At 45.3% G+C, this 13,092-nt stretch overlaps 1 protein-coding gene across 5 annotated transcripts in view; it reads left to right on the forward strand.

Moving 5' to 3' along the window:
- GALNT10 (polypeptide N-acetylgalactosaminyltransferase 10) overlaps window positions 1-13,092 on the forward strand; it is a 255,265-nt gene that overhangs the window by 129,976 nt on the left and 112,197 nt on the right. The window lies entirely within an intron of this gene.

Genomic DNA, 13,092 nt, shown 5'->3' on the forward strand with positions numbered 1-13,092 from the left:
TACAAAAATGTAATTGTACCAAATGTATTTTATTCTATTTTTTTTAAGTTTTATTTATTTGAAAGGCTGAGTAATACAGAGAAAGAGAAAGATCAATCTTCCATCCACTGACTCATTCCTTAAATGACCACCAGTGGCCAGGGTTGGGCCAGGCCAAAGCCAGGAGCCTAGAACTCCAACTGGGTCTCCCATATGGGAGACAGGGGTCCAAGTACTTACATTGCCTTCTCAGGTACATTAACAGGAAGCTGGTTCAAAAGCTGAACAGCCGAACTGGGGCTCTGATATGGGATGCTGGTGACCTAGGCAGCAGTTTACCCCACTGTGCCATGATGCTGGCCCCTATGCATTTTATTCTAAAAAGTAGCTGCTTTTGTTTAATATATTATGGTCCCATTTCTGAAACATTTATTATAAATGTGTAATATTCACTAGAATATAATCAATTCAGCCTTTCCCCTGTAGACAGGTTGTTTCTAGCTCTCTGCTTCTGGAGACAGGGTGGCAAAAAAAAAAACATCCTGGAACACATATCTTTACATTTTTATATCCTCTTTCACAAGTCATCAGGCTCTTGATATTAAAGGCCATTTCCTCCTAACAGCTCTTCGCCTAGCAGCTAGCACCTAGCTGGCATCCGGAATGTAGTCTTTATGGTTTTTATTTGATGTGTTGGGTACGACATTCATTAACCAGAGTTCCTCCTTCCTGCTGTCAGCCTTTGTTTGAAGGTTGGGTACATGGCATACATTGCACATAATATCTTTAGGAGGAACAAACATCTTAGCATGTGGGACAGCAATGTGAAGAAACTGTTGTTGGGTTTGTGCTCATTGTCATTTTTATAACTATCTTAGCCCTGGATATGATCTGAACAAAGGTGGCTCCAAAATGTAAATGTAAAGGGTAGGAAAAGACAGCACAAACCACAGTCCTGGAAATACTGCTTTCATCTGACGTCTCAGGTGCAAGTCACGGAGGTTGCTGAACTCGTGATGAACTGATGCAGAAATCGGGATTAATCATGATGATAAACCTTTGTATTTCTCTAGCTGTCCGTTGACAAGGGGGACTAGCAGGTGGATTTGGCTGGCTCTCAGCACAACCTCCCATGAATGGAGAAAGGCCTTCATAAAGATGTCAGCCATGGCTTTTGTTGTCACACTGATCTTTGTGCTCTTCCAGCTCCAGCCAAACTGTGTTAAAGAGAAAGCCAGCACCTGCCTTATCCACCAGCAACAGTGGGGAAGGATGGAGGAGCTGAGCCCCAGCTGGAGAAGGAAATTGAATATTGGTGTGTGTCAGGAGGGGGCCTTAGCTCTGCCTCTGGAGGGGACATGGGGAGAGGGAGACAGGAACTTTTCACACTTGACCACTGAGACTCCATTTCTGCCTTTAGTTCCAGAGTTCAGAGCTGTTTATAACTTGTGCTTAGCTTCGTGGTGGTTCCAGTGGCCATTGGACATGGTCTTTCTGAGAGTTCTGTCTTATAAGGGATTGTCCTTTGTGTGAAATAGAGAAGGGAGAATCCCAGAATTTTGAACTTGAGCCATTTGCTAGAAAATGACCCACACTGTGAAGTGAAAACTGGTATTTATGTGCCAGATGCTGTACCAGCTGCATTCACATGTGGTACCTCTTTCACTTCATGTGACAGCCTCAATCGGAAGGATTTATATCCATGTTTTTTCAAAGCAGAAACAGACTCAGGGAGGTTATGACTTCCCCAAGGTGACCCAGCTCCAAGTGGTGGAGGCAGGATTGGAACCCAGGTCTTAGTGTCTTTGCAGCCCACTCCCTTTCCTCATCACACCTGCTGTTGCATCCTCAAGAAGCGCCCTTTCTATAGTTCTTACCCATGGATCAAGGGCTGCTTTTTGAGATGCAGATGTGCTATAACTCTCTGATCCTGGGAAATCCTTCCTCATCTTGGGCTTCAGTTTCCACATCTGTGTAACAAGAAGCATAGACGAGATGAGAGTTGAGTCCTTTGGTAGTTCTCACTGGCTTTTCTTTTTTATTTATTTATTTATTTTTATTTTTTGACAGGCAGAGTGGACAGTGAGAGAGAGAGACAGAGAGAAAGGTCTTCCTTTTGCCGTTGGTTCACCCTCCAATGGCCACCGCAGCCGGCACGCTGTGGCCGGCGCACCGCGCTGATCCGATGGCAGGAGCCAGGTACTTATCCTGGTCTCCCATGGGGTGCAGGGCCCAAGGACTTGGGCCATCCTCCACTGCACTCCCTGGCCACAGCAGAGAGCTGGCCTGGAAGAGGGGCAACCGGGAAAGAATCTGGTGCCCCAACCAGGACTAGAACCCGGTGTGCCAGCGCCGCAAGGCGGAGGATTAGCCTAGTGAGCCGCGGCGCCGGCCTCTCATTGGCTTTTTAGGTTGAAGTCATGCACGCACCTCAGAACAAGGTTTGGCCTCTGCCTTGTTCCTTGGCCCAAAAGGATCCCGACTCTTACCTCCCTCAGATCACAAAAACCAGCTCTCAAGAGGCCCCATCTGCCCCGTGGAAAGTCCAGAATTGTCATCTACCTAGCAAAAGAGGGCAATAGGATCTGTTTCTTATTAGAAGGTGCTAAAGTAGCACCCAAACCCACAAGATTATTTATCTAGGAGTCCAAGCATTGGGAACTTTCAAACAAGGCCACAGGGATTTTTTAAATTATTGTTTCCTTACAACAACAACAAAATTTGTGTTTGTAATCACCAGAAAACAACGTGCTGTAGTGTGCAGAGTCTGGAAGTAGTAAAGGGCCCTTCAAGTGTTTGCTCCCGAGGTCATGGTGGCCCAGTGGGTACAGAATCCATGGAGCAGATCCTATAGAACAGTCACAAGATGGCCCAGCAGCCTCAGAGTCCATGACCTTCAAGTCCAGGTTTTTGTCTGAGTGATATTTCGAAAGTTTAGGCATCTTGATTCCAAAAAAAATAAATAACCTAATTATTTTCAAGATCATACAGAAAAAAATAAAAAAATAACTGACACAGCCATGGCACAACATTTAAATGCTTGCTTTTGGTTTTTCATTCCAGGGAATGGATTTAGGGATAGGATAGATTTCCTTGGTTTCAAGTTTACTTCAACTAACCAGGTGCTGTGTGCCAGGAGGCAAAAGCAATAATGATTGGAAATAGGAATGTTAGCGAGGTGGAATGTGGGGAAAGCCAGACGGTGCAACTCTCAGGGAAGAGGAAGTAGAGCCATGACATAGCCAGGCCTTCGCATGTCTGAAATGGGAAGATACTTCCTAATCAGACCTCCAGGGTCACTTATGACCCTCTTGACACCAGGAATTCTGGATCTCACCATCAAAAGGCCTGAGCTCCTCTCTGTGTACTGTCTTCTCCCCCTCCCCCCATTAATTCCGTGGTCCTCCTTCCATACATCAAAGCTGTGTCTCCAAGAAAGAAAAAAAAAATTTTTTTTTGATAGGCAGAGTGGACAGTGAGAGAGAGAGAGAGAGACAGAGAGAAAGGTCTTCCTTTTGCCGTTGGTTCACCCTCCAATGGCCGCCGAGGCTGGCGCACTGTGGCCGGCGCACCACGCTGATCCGATGGCAGGAGCCAGGTACTTATCCTGGTCTCCCATGGGGTGCAGGGCCCAAGGACTTGGGCCATCCTCCACTGCACTCCCTGGCCACAGCAGAGAGCTGGCCTGGAAGAGGGGCAACCGGGACAGAATCCGGCGCCCTGACCGGGACTAGAACCTGGTGTGTCGGCGCCGCAAGGCGGAGGATTAGCCTAGTGAGCCGCGGCGCCGGCCAAAGAAAGAAAATTTGATTGACCTGGAGAAACCTACATAGGCTCAGGTTTCTTGAAAGTCATTGACAACTGGCAAGTTAGTGGGTTGACATCGCTTGGGTAAAGGCTCTGCTTTGGTCCCCATGCAGCTGTGGCTGGGGAAAGGGTAGATATGCAGCCTCACACGTCTGCTTCCTTAGGCAGCCCTTGCATTGGGTCAGTCTGTCAGAAGGGAAGGCAGGGGCAGGGGAGCCTGATGACTGACTTGACCAACACAGATGTCCTTTTTGAATCCAGATGGCGTCTGACGTACCCTTATGTTTACAGAATGTCAACATGTCCTTCCCTATTCATGTCTCAGCTCAAAACGCTAAGTCCATTTTATAAAGGAGGAAACTGAGGCCTGAAGAGGTTTGGTAACTTGCCCAAGGTTATGAGGCCAAGTAGCGGGTTTTTTCAGCTCCAGGTCTGTACCAAACTACCTCTGATAAATTAGAATGCACACTGATTGGATGATCAGCAGGAAAACTTAGTGCATCCATGTTTTTCCTGTGAGCTTTTAGTTGCTGAAGTTCATCAATACCCTCCCTCCCCAAAGATCCTAGTTCTTTAGATGGCATAGTCCAGCTCCTCATGGACCTGCCAAGCCAACAGTCGGCACTTAGAACCTTGTGAAAGATGCCACTTCCTTGAAACTGTGTCTGATTTAGATTTGTTATTTATATCCAAGGTCTCCAAAGGATTTTCTCTTTGTGTCGTGAGTAAACTGAAGAGCTGGGCCCATGCCTCAGTCTAACACCAGCTGGTATCACCCTGTCATTTCTTTGTGCCTCACTTCCTTACTTAGAAAACGAGAGTTGAACTAGGCACCTTCCATCTCCAGTTCAACCCAGCAGCTATTCATGGTCCGCTCCCTGTTGGCAAGGCACAGGCTGGGTGTCAGGATGCACCACTCATAACTCATAACACCTTCATTCTTAACTCACGCTGTGCACAGGATGGCAAGAGAGGGTAATATTCTATGGCTGTTGATAGTATTTGTCCTCTTCCCCTGTTAGATTCTATAACCTACGGTACAAGGACAGTGATTTCTCCCTCACCGTACGTGATAGGTGTTCATTTCTTGAATACATGAATGGCTGTAGTGAGGTAACAGGAGGATGAGTCATGAGTTGGCGAATGCCTAAGATGCCAAGAGTGGGATCTGGGTCTACAAGAGCAGAACTCCTGTTTAAACTTACCGAGTCCCCGTGCCCTCTCCTGGGAGGGCCAACCCTTGTGGAAGGGAATGAAAAAGTGAGTTCTCCATATTTACCCATTTCCAAGAATGGAGCTGGCTCTTTCTCCTTCCACGTGGCTGTTAGGTGTGCTGTCTTGTGACACTTCTCATAATGTTATCATCCCCATATCTTTTTTTTTAATTTATTTTTTTAACTTTTATTTAATGAATATAAATTTCCAAAGTACAGCTTATGGATTATAATGCTTTTTCCCTCCCTATAAATTCCCTCCCACCCGCAACCCTTCCCTCTCCCGCTCCCTCTCCCCTTCCATTCACATCAAGATTCATTTTCAATTCTCTTTATATACCAAAGATCAATTTAGTATATATTAAGTAAAGATTTCAACAGTTTGCACCCACACAGAAACACAAAGTGAAAAATACTGTTTCAGTACTAGTTATAGCATTAAATCACAATGTACAGCACATTAAGGACAGAGATCCTACATGAGGAATAAGTGCACAGTGACTCCTGTTGTTGACTTAACAAATTGAAACTCTTGTTTATGGTGTCAGTAATCACCCTAGGCTCTTGTCATGAGTTGCCAAGGCTATGGAGGCCTTTTGAGTTCGCCGACTCTGATCATATTTAGACACGGTCATAGTCAAAGTGGAAGTTCTCTCCTCCCTTCAGAGAAAGGTACCTCCTTCTTTGATGACTTGTTCTTTCCACTGGGATCTCACTTGCAGAGATCTTTCATTTAGGTGTTTTTTTGTTTGTTTGTTTGTTTGTTTTTTGCCAGAGTGTCTTGGCTTTCCATGCCTGAAATACTATCAGGCTTTTCAGCCAGATCCGAATGCCTTAAGGGCTGATTCTGAGGCCAGAGTGCTGTTTAGGACATCCGCCATTCTATGAGTCTGCTGTGTATCCTGCTTTCCATGTTGGATTGTTCTCTCCCTTTTTTTTTATTCTATCAGTTAGTATTTTCAGACACTAGTCTTGTTTATGTGATCCCTTTGATTCTTAGTCCTATCATTATGATCAATTGTGAACAGAAATTGATCACTTTGGCTAGTGAGATGGCATTGGTACATGCCACCTTGATGGGATTGAATTGGAATCCCCTGGTATGTTTCTAACTCTACCTTTGGGGCAAGTCTGATTGAGCATGTCCCAAATTGTTCTTCTCTTCCCTCTCTTATTCCCACTCTTATATTTAACAGGGACCACTTTTCAGTTAAGTTTCAACACTTAAGAATAACTGTGTATTAATTACAGAATTCAATCAATAGTATTAAGTAGAACAACCAAAAAAAAAATACTAAAAGGGATAAAGGATTAAGTTGTTCATCAACAGTCAGGGCAAGGGCTGATCAAGTCACCGTTTCTGATAGTGTCCACTTCACTTTAACAGGTTTCCTTGTTGGTGCTCGGTAAGTTGTCACCGATCAGGGAGAACATATGATATTTGTCCCTTTGGGACTGGCTTATTTCACTCAGCATGATGTGTTCCAGATTCTTCCATTTTGTTGCAAATGACCAGATCATCCCCAAATTTTGCTACCTCTGGCACTTATGATCAGTGTTCTAAAACTGACTTGCATTTCAGTTTGCTCTGAGGATGATGTCCCATGCTTCCCTTGTATTTTCACTTTTTTTTTTTTTCTATTCTAGTGCTCCATCCTGAAGCCTTGAAGGCATATCTAAGGGCTAATATAGTCAGTTCATCTCAGAATCCTTTAAGGGATAGAAAATTGGTGGCTTCCCAGCCATAAATGAGCTGTTACTTCCATTCCTCCCCCTGCCTCCCACCTCACCGTGACTCTCCACCCAGGTTGCTTTTCCTAGTCAGTGAATGAGAAAAGTTCTCGCAGAGCTGAAGAGAGAGAGGCTGCCCCCTCTAGAGCAGCATTGTCTCCTGGTGAACACCTTCTGTCTCTGTCCTTCAGAAGCCATAATGAGATCCAACTCAAGCTGATTCCAATGCCAGGGCTTAGAGGCTGTCCACTTTGATCGATAAGGATTCTTTGAATTGCAGAGAAAGCTGACTCTCACTGACTGAAGAAAAGAAAATTATTGGTTCATATAATCAAAAGGGCCAGAAATAAACCTTGGCTCAGGTGTAGCTGAATCCAGTTTCCCAGCAGTACTAGCAGGAACCCTACTAAACTACTCTTGGCTGTGTTTTCTACTCTACTAACTTCATTCTGAGGCAGGCACCAGTCCACACAATGGCCCCAGGCAGACCAGATTTATATCCTCTTATGTTCCGTTTCAACAGAAAAGAGCTTACATCTCTCCCACAAGTCTCAGCAAAGATTTACAGGTGTGCACCCTTGAACCACTGTGACTGTGGCTGAGGAGGCCCAATACAGTAATTGGCTGAGCCAGCTTCCTCTGACCCTCCCTGAAGTAAGGGAGGACTCAGTTCCACATAAATGCTCTCCAATGCAGTGAGGGGTAAGAGGTTCTCCATGGAAAGTCAGGATGCTGTTACCAAAAGAAAGAGAAGGCCTGCAGAGCAGGCATGTAAGACTTGTCCATAGCACCAGTCCAGTTTCCTTACCAGCATAAGGAGAAACTGAGATCCAGTGAGAACGGACGTGGGCTAGCAAAACCTAGAAGCAGGACTTCAGACTCCTGCTTAGTTTCCTTGACTTTTGGGTTTTATCTATTCATTCTGCTTTTTTTTTTTTTTTTACGATTAATGTCATTGACATATTACCTGAAGGCAAATATTTGTATGCATAAAGGAAAAAAGATAGGCTAAAATGTGAACTCCATCCATTATCAGCTATTTGACTGTTAGGCAAGTCTCTGAATTCTCTGTGCCTTGGTTCTCCCTCTTGGTAATGGGAATAATACTAGCAGGTACCTCCCCAGATTATTGTGACATTAAATGAAGGAGTGCATATTAAATGATGATAATACTGCCTGGCATATTAGAAATATCTCTACAGATGTTTTCTAGTGTCACCTTTGTCATCTTCTGCCACTTTTTGTAACTGCTTATCAGTATCCTTTATTTTGAGGTTTTCTTCCTTTAATCTTCCCTTGTTAATGGTAATTCACTTTTTTCCTACTCTTTTCAGTATTTCTGTGTGTCAGTAAACATCTCCAGCCATGCCTCTTTGTCCCCATGCTGTGCACGTGTAACTGAACTTTGCCCAATTGGGATTGGGACCTTGTGAACCAAAGGACAGTAGGGGTGCTCATGCAAAAGATAAAATGTTTGTTATTGCAAAACTTGGTTAATAGATAGTAAACCCTGCAGAAGGCTTTATTATTATTATTATTATTATTATTATTATTATTACTTAAGAGAGAAAGAGAGCTCACATCTGCTGGTTTACTCCCCTGAAGCCCACAACAGCAGGGACTAGGCCAGGCTGAAGCCAAGAGCTGGGAATCCCAGGTCTGCCACATGAGTGACAGAAAACCAACTGCTTGAGTCATAAGCTGCTGCTTCCTAGGGTGTGTGTTAGCAGGAAGCTAGAATTGGGAGCCAGAGCCAAACTGGACCTAGGTACTCCAATATGGGACTCAGGCTTTTTAACTACTAGGCCAAACGTCTGTCCCAGAAATCTTTCACAGTGCCATTTGGGGGCCATAAATATGGACGAACCAAGAGGACCTCAGGATCAATGTTGTACAAGTACTGGAAGCTTCAGTTCTGCTGCTTTGACCCTATAGGATCAGTGCTCTGCCTGATTGCACCCCTCACAAAGGCCTTTCCAAGTGCCTTAGGAGGCCATGGTACAACGAGAAGCCCATAAAGATTTGGAGCTCTGAGCTGAAGAGCACAGAGGGAGGACACGAAGGAGTCTGTGTGCATATGCTGTGTTGTAGAAATGGGTGTGTGTGCACAGAAAACACAGAAGGAGACACACCCTAAGTGTTTAGCAGAGATCACTCCCAAGTGTCTGAGCTGAGCAGAGTACACACGCTCCTCAACTGATGATGGCCTTATGTCCCAATCAACCCACTGTAAATTGAAAATATGGTCAGTCGAAAGTGCATTGACTACACCTAGCCTAGCTCAGCAACCTGGCACACTGTTCAGTTGTTGGTCTGTTGTCACCTCATGATCACAGGGCTGTCTGGGAACTTTGGTGGCTTGAGCCAGCGTCATACAAGAGAACTGAACTGCAAATCTCTAGCCTGGGAAAAGGTCAAAATCCGGTATTCAAAGTACGGTTCTTGCAGAACATGTATCATGCTTTTGCACCATTATGAAGTAAAAAAAATCAGTAAGCCAAACCATCATAGTTCAGGGTCATCTGTGTTTTCTGTTAGCAGTTTTCATTTGAGCCTTTGTAGCTTCCTAGTTTATATGCCAAACAGTTATCAATTTTGAAATCGGGAAAAACTTAAGTATTATAAATAAATACTGTCTAGATTTGAGGCCTACATCAAAGCCATTTATTCTTCTAAGTTCCATTCTTTCCAGTTCATCTCCTGCTGAGGATGTGGTGCAGATTATAGGAGAAAGGACAAGTGCTCTCTAAACCATGAGTCAAGTTGAACTCTGTCTGTTGCCTGGCCTATCATGGTAGCTACATGCATGGGAACAGAATCCTAGTCCCTCCTTCCTGGAGACCACATTTGTGATGGCATCAGGGCAAAGCGGTACTTCTTGGTTATCATCCACAAAAAAACTGGGCTTACTTAACCATCCAGTGTTGAGATTTTAAAGACACAACATGCACACAAGTCTTATGTGGGGTCGGTGACAACACTTTCTCTTCCCCTATTCCACCCCTAGGACCTCTCTGCCTACTGATCTGGGACATTGTAAGAAGAGTGGGCCTTGCATTGTAGCATAGCAGGTTAAGCCTCTGCCTTCAACGTTGGCTTCCCACATAGGTACGGACTCAGGACTGGGCTTCTTCTCTTCTGATCCAGCTCCCTGCCTGGGTAGGCAGTGGAAGATTGCCCAAGTCCTTGAGTCCCTGCAGCCACATGGGAGACCTGGAAAAAGCTCCAGCAGATGGAAGATCAATCTCTGTCTCTCTCTCTCTCTCTTTTTTTTTTTTTTTTTTTTTTTTTTTTGACAGGTAGAGTTATAGACAGTGAGAGAGAGACAGAGAGAAAGGTCTTCCTTCTGTTGGTTCACTCCCCTAATGTCCACTACGGCCGGTGCTGCGCCATTCCGAAGCCAGGAGCTGGGTGCTTCCTCCCGGTCTCCCATGCAGGTGCAGGGACCCAAGCACTTGGGCCATCCTCCACTGCCCTCCCGGGCCACAGCAGAGAGCTGGACTGGAAGAGGAGCAACCGGGACAGACGCCCCAACCGGGACTAGAACCCAGGGTGCCGGCGCCGCAGGCAGAGGATTAGCCAAGTGAGCCACAGCACCGGCCTGACTCTGTCTTCAAATAAAAAATAAATCTTAACAAAAGAAAGAAGGTCGGAGGGAAGAGATAAAGAAAAAAAAGAAAAGAAAAGGTGAAAAGTAACCAGGTTTTCCAAAGCAGAGACCAGGAAGGTGGTCTGTGGAACCAGTTTCTCTGCTGGATACTGTAAAGATGAGTTTATTGTCATTTATTATTTAAACAAAAGGCATCTAATAAGCTGGGGTCAAACTAATGACTAGTGTTTATTGGCAAAAGTTGAGTTGAAGTTTTGTGTTTATTTGCTAAATGAATGAATGGGGTGGATAGAGAAGGGAGAAAAGGAGCAGATAAAAGAGAGAGAGGGAGAGGCACACGTTCGGGGCGATGATCCAAGCTGAGCCTTTTATGTGAGTTCTGAATAATCTTTAATTCCATGATTGAATTAAATTAGGAGTGCATTTAGTCTGCTGTGGCTTTGTCTGCTTCCCTTAATGCGTGATGGTGTTTGTATACCCACTGGCAGTCTGTGGGGCCCAGCTCTGGGGTTGGAGAGAGCCGGGGCTCTCTGCTGGGTAATAGCTATGCTATTGTATTTCACCAGTGGACTCCAGGCAATTTATTACAGCTGGCCCCCTCCCCCAACCTTGCTTCAATCAAGCAAACCTCCTGTGAAATTGGATGGAAGGCAGGAACTTTTGTAGAAAACTAGATAGCGCCTGTCTTTCTTGGCTGCAAAGAACTCGGCTGAGGTAAGGGAAGGGATTTTTAAGAAGAGGTGCTTTCATTTATTTGTGAAGGCCGACATAATGAAGTTGGAGAAGGTTCCCCGAGAAGACTGGCTGAAATGATCAAAGGGATTAGAGAGGTGGGGAAAGGGGCAGAGAAGGACGGCGTGGGGACTGGATAAAAACAGTGCGGCGAGATAGAAGAGCAAGAGGGGACATGAAAGAAGTCTGGAAGGCCCCAAGGGGGAAGCGAGTGAGGCTGGCTTGTCCATCAGAGCTGGATGGCTAGAATTGGGGGAGTCCAGTTCACTTGGATGGAAATGAGCTCATACCAGGATGCTACATTTCCTTTCTGCCAGGACTGCGAGAGTTAAGTGTTGGGGGGGGGGGGAAGTGGGATATCTGCGCCCAACAGCTTTCCTTGGAGCCCCTAGCAAAGGTATAATTTGAAACTAAGAAGCTTCAAACCCATTGTCTCCTAATACTTCTTTCTGAAAATCGCCATATAAAATAGTTGAAACAGTTGTACAGTGAACATCCGTGTTCCCACCGTGGTTGCACATTACTCTACATACTGGATCATACTTCTAACCTTCTCTTGGTCCATGAATCTGCCATAGCAGTTTTGATACATTTCAGAGTAAGTTGCAGAGAGACCTTGGCTCGTTTTGACAGTTGATTACAATGGCATACAAGGGAAATATTTTTGTTTTTTTTTAAACTTTTATTTAGTAAATATAAATTTCCAAGGTACAGCTTTTGGATTACAATGGCTTCCCCCGCCCCCATAACTTCCCTTCCCCCTGCAACCCTCCCCTCTCCCGCTCCCTCTCCCCTTCCATTCACATCAAGATTCATTTTCAATTCTCTTTATATACCGAAGATCAATTTAGTATATATTAAGTAAAGATTTCAACAGTTTGCACCCACACAGAAACACAAAGTACTGTTTGAGTACTAGTTATAGCACTAATTCACAATGTACAACACATTAAGGACAGAGATCCTACATGGGGAGTAAGTGCACAGTGACTCCTGTTGTTGACTTAGCAATTGACACTCTTGTTTATGGTGTCAGTAATCACCCTAGGCTCTTGTCATGAGTTTCCAAGGCTATGGAAGCCTTTTGAGTTCTCCAGTTCCGATCTTATTTAGACAAGGTCATAGTCAAAGTGGAAGTTCTCTCCTCCCTTCAGAGAAAGGTACCTCCTTCTTTGATGGCCTGTTCGGGAAAGATTTTTGTACAAGCATTGAATCAGGATGTCACAAATTCCCTCCCCCAACCTGCAAACTTACCCGTCTTTGGAGCCCCCTCCCACAATGACTTTCTCTTGTGGGATCCCAGATGCCCACGCCCCTAGGGGTCTGGGAGGTAGGTAATGTAAGGGAGTGAAGTAGCCCGGGTGTGAGACCACAGAGTGGTGAGAGCCAAGGGCACCAGAGAGCTCCTGTTCCAGAGGGAGGGGCAGCCATGGTCAGCCGCAGCCTGTTGCTGCCCTGTGAGAATATGGAGCCAGTGTTGCCCATGTTTCACGTAAAGTGAGCAATGGGGGTTTTGCTTGTGATCTTCCAGTTGGTACTTGTCTGTATACCAAGCCAGATGGCATGGAGGATGACTCCTTGTGTGTTCCTTTTCTGCAGCTGCCCTAACAAATGACTCTACATTTAGCAACCTAACACCTTACTCCTCTTATTTCAAACAACGCAGATTTATTCTCGTGGTTCTGTAGGATGAAAGTCCAACATGGGTCTGGCTGGGCTAACATGCAGGTGTCAGTGGGAAGACTACTTTCCCTTTTGGCAGGGGTAAGGGGTGGGAGGAAGTGGTGGACTCTCCTGGGTAATCTTGTCTCCTCACACCCTTCTCAGGTCCTTATCCGCAGTCAGGCCTACTCCTCCCTTTTGCTGTGTAAGAGAAGCGTGGACTGGGGACTAGGGCTTGCCCCATTAAAATGCCAATGCCATGTCCAGGCCTCTGGCATTTCTGATGGACAGCTGTAAATTGAGGGTTTCTGTGACCCCCTCCTTGGGTTTGGTTATTTGCCAGAACACCTCGCAGAA

Source organism: Oryctolagus cuniculus, chromosome 6 (assembly GCF_051225735.1).
Source record: "Oryctolagus cuniculus isolate XC-2025 breed Fujian yellow rabbit chromosome 6, ASM5122573v1, whole genome shotgun sequence".
In the NCBI taxonomy this organism is placed as follows: Eukaryota; Metazoa; Chordata; class Mammalia; order Lagomorpha; family Leporidae; genus Oryctolagus; species Oryctolagus cuniculus.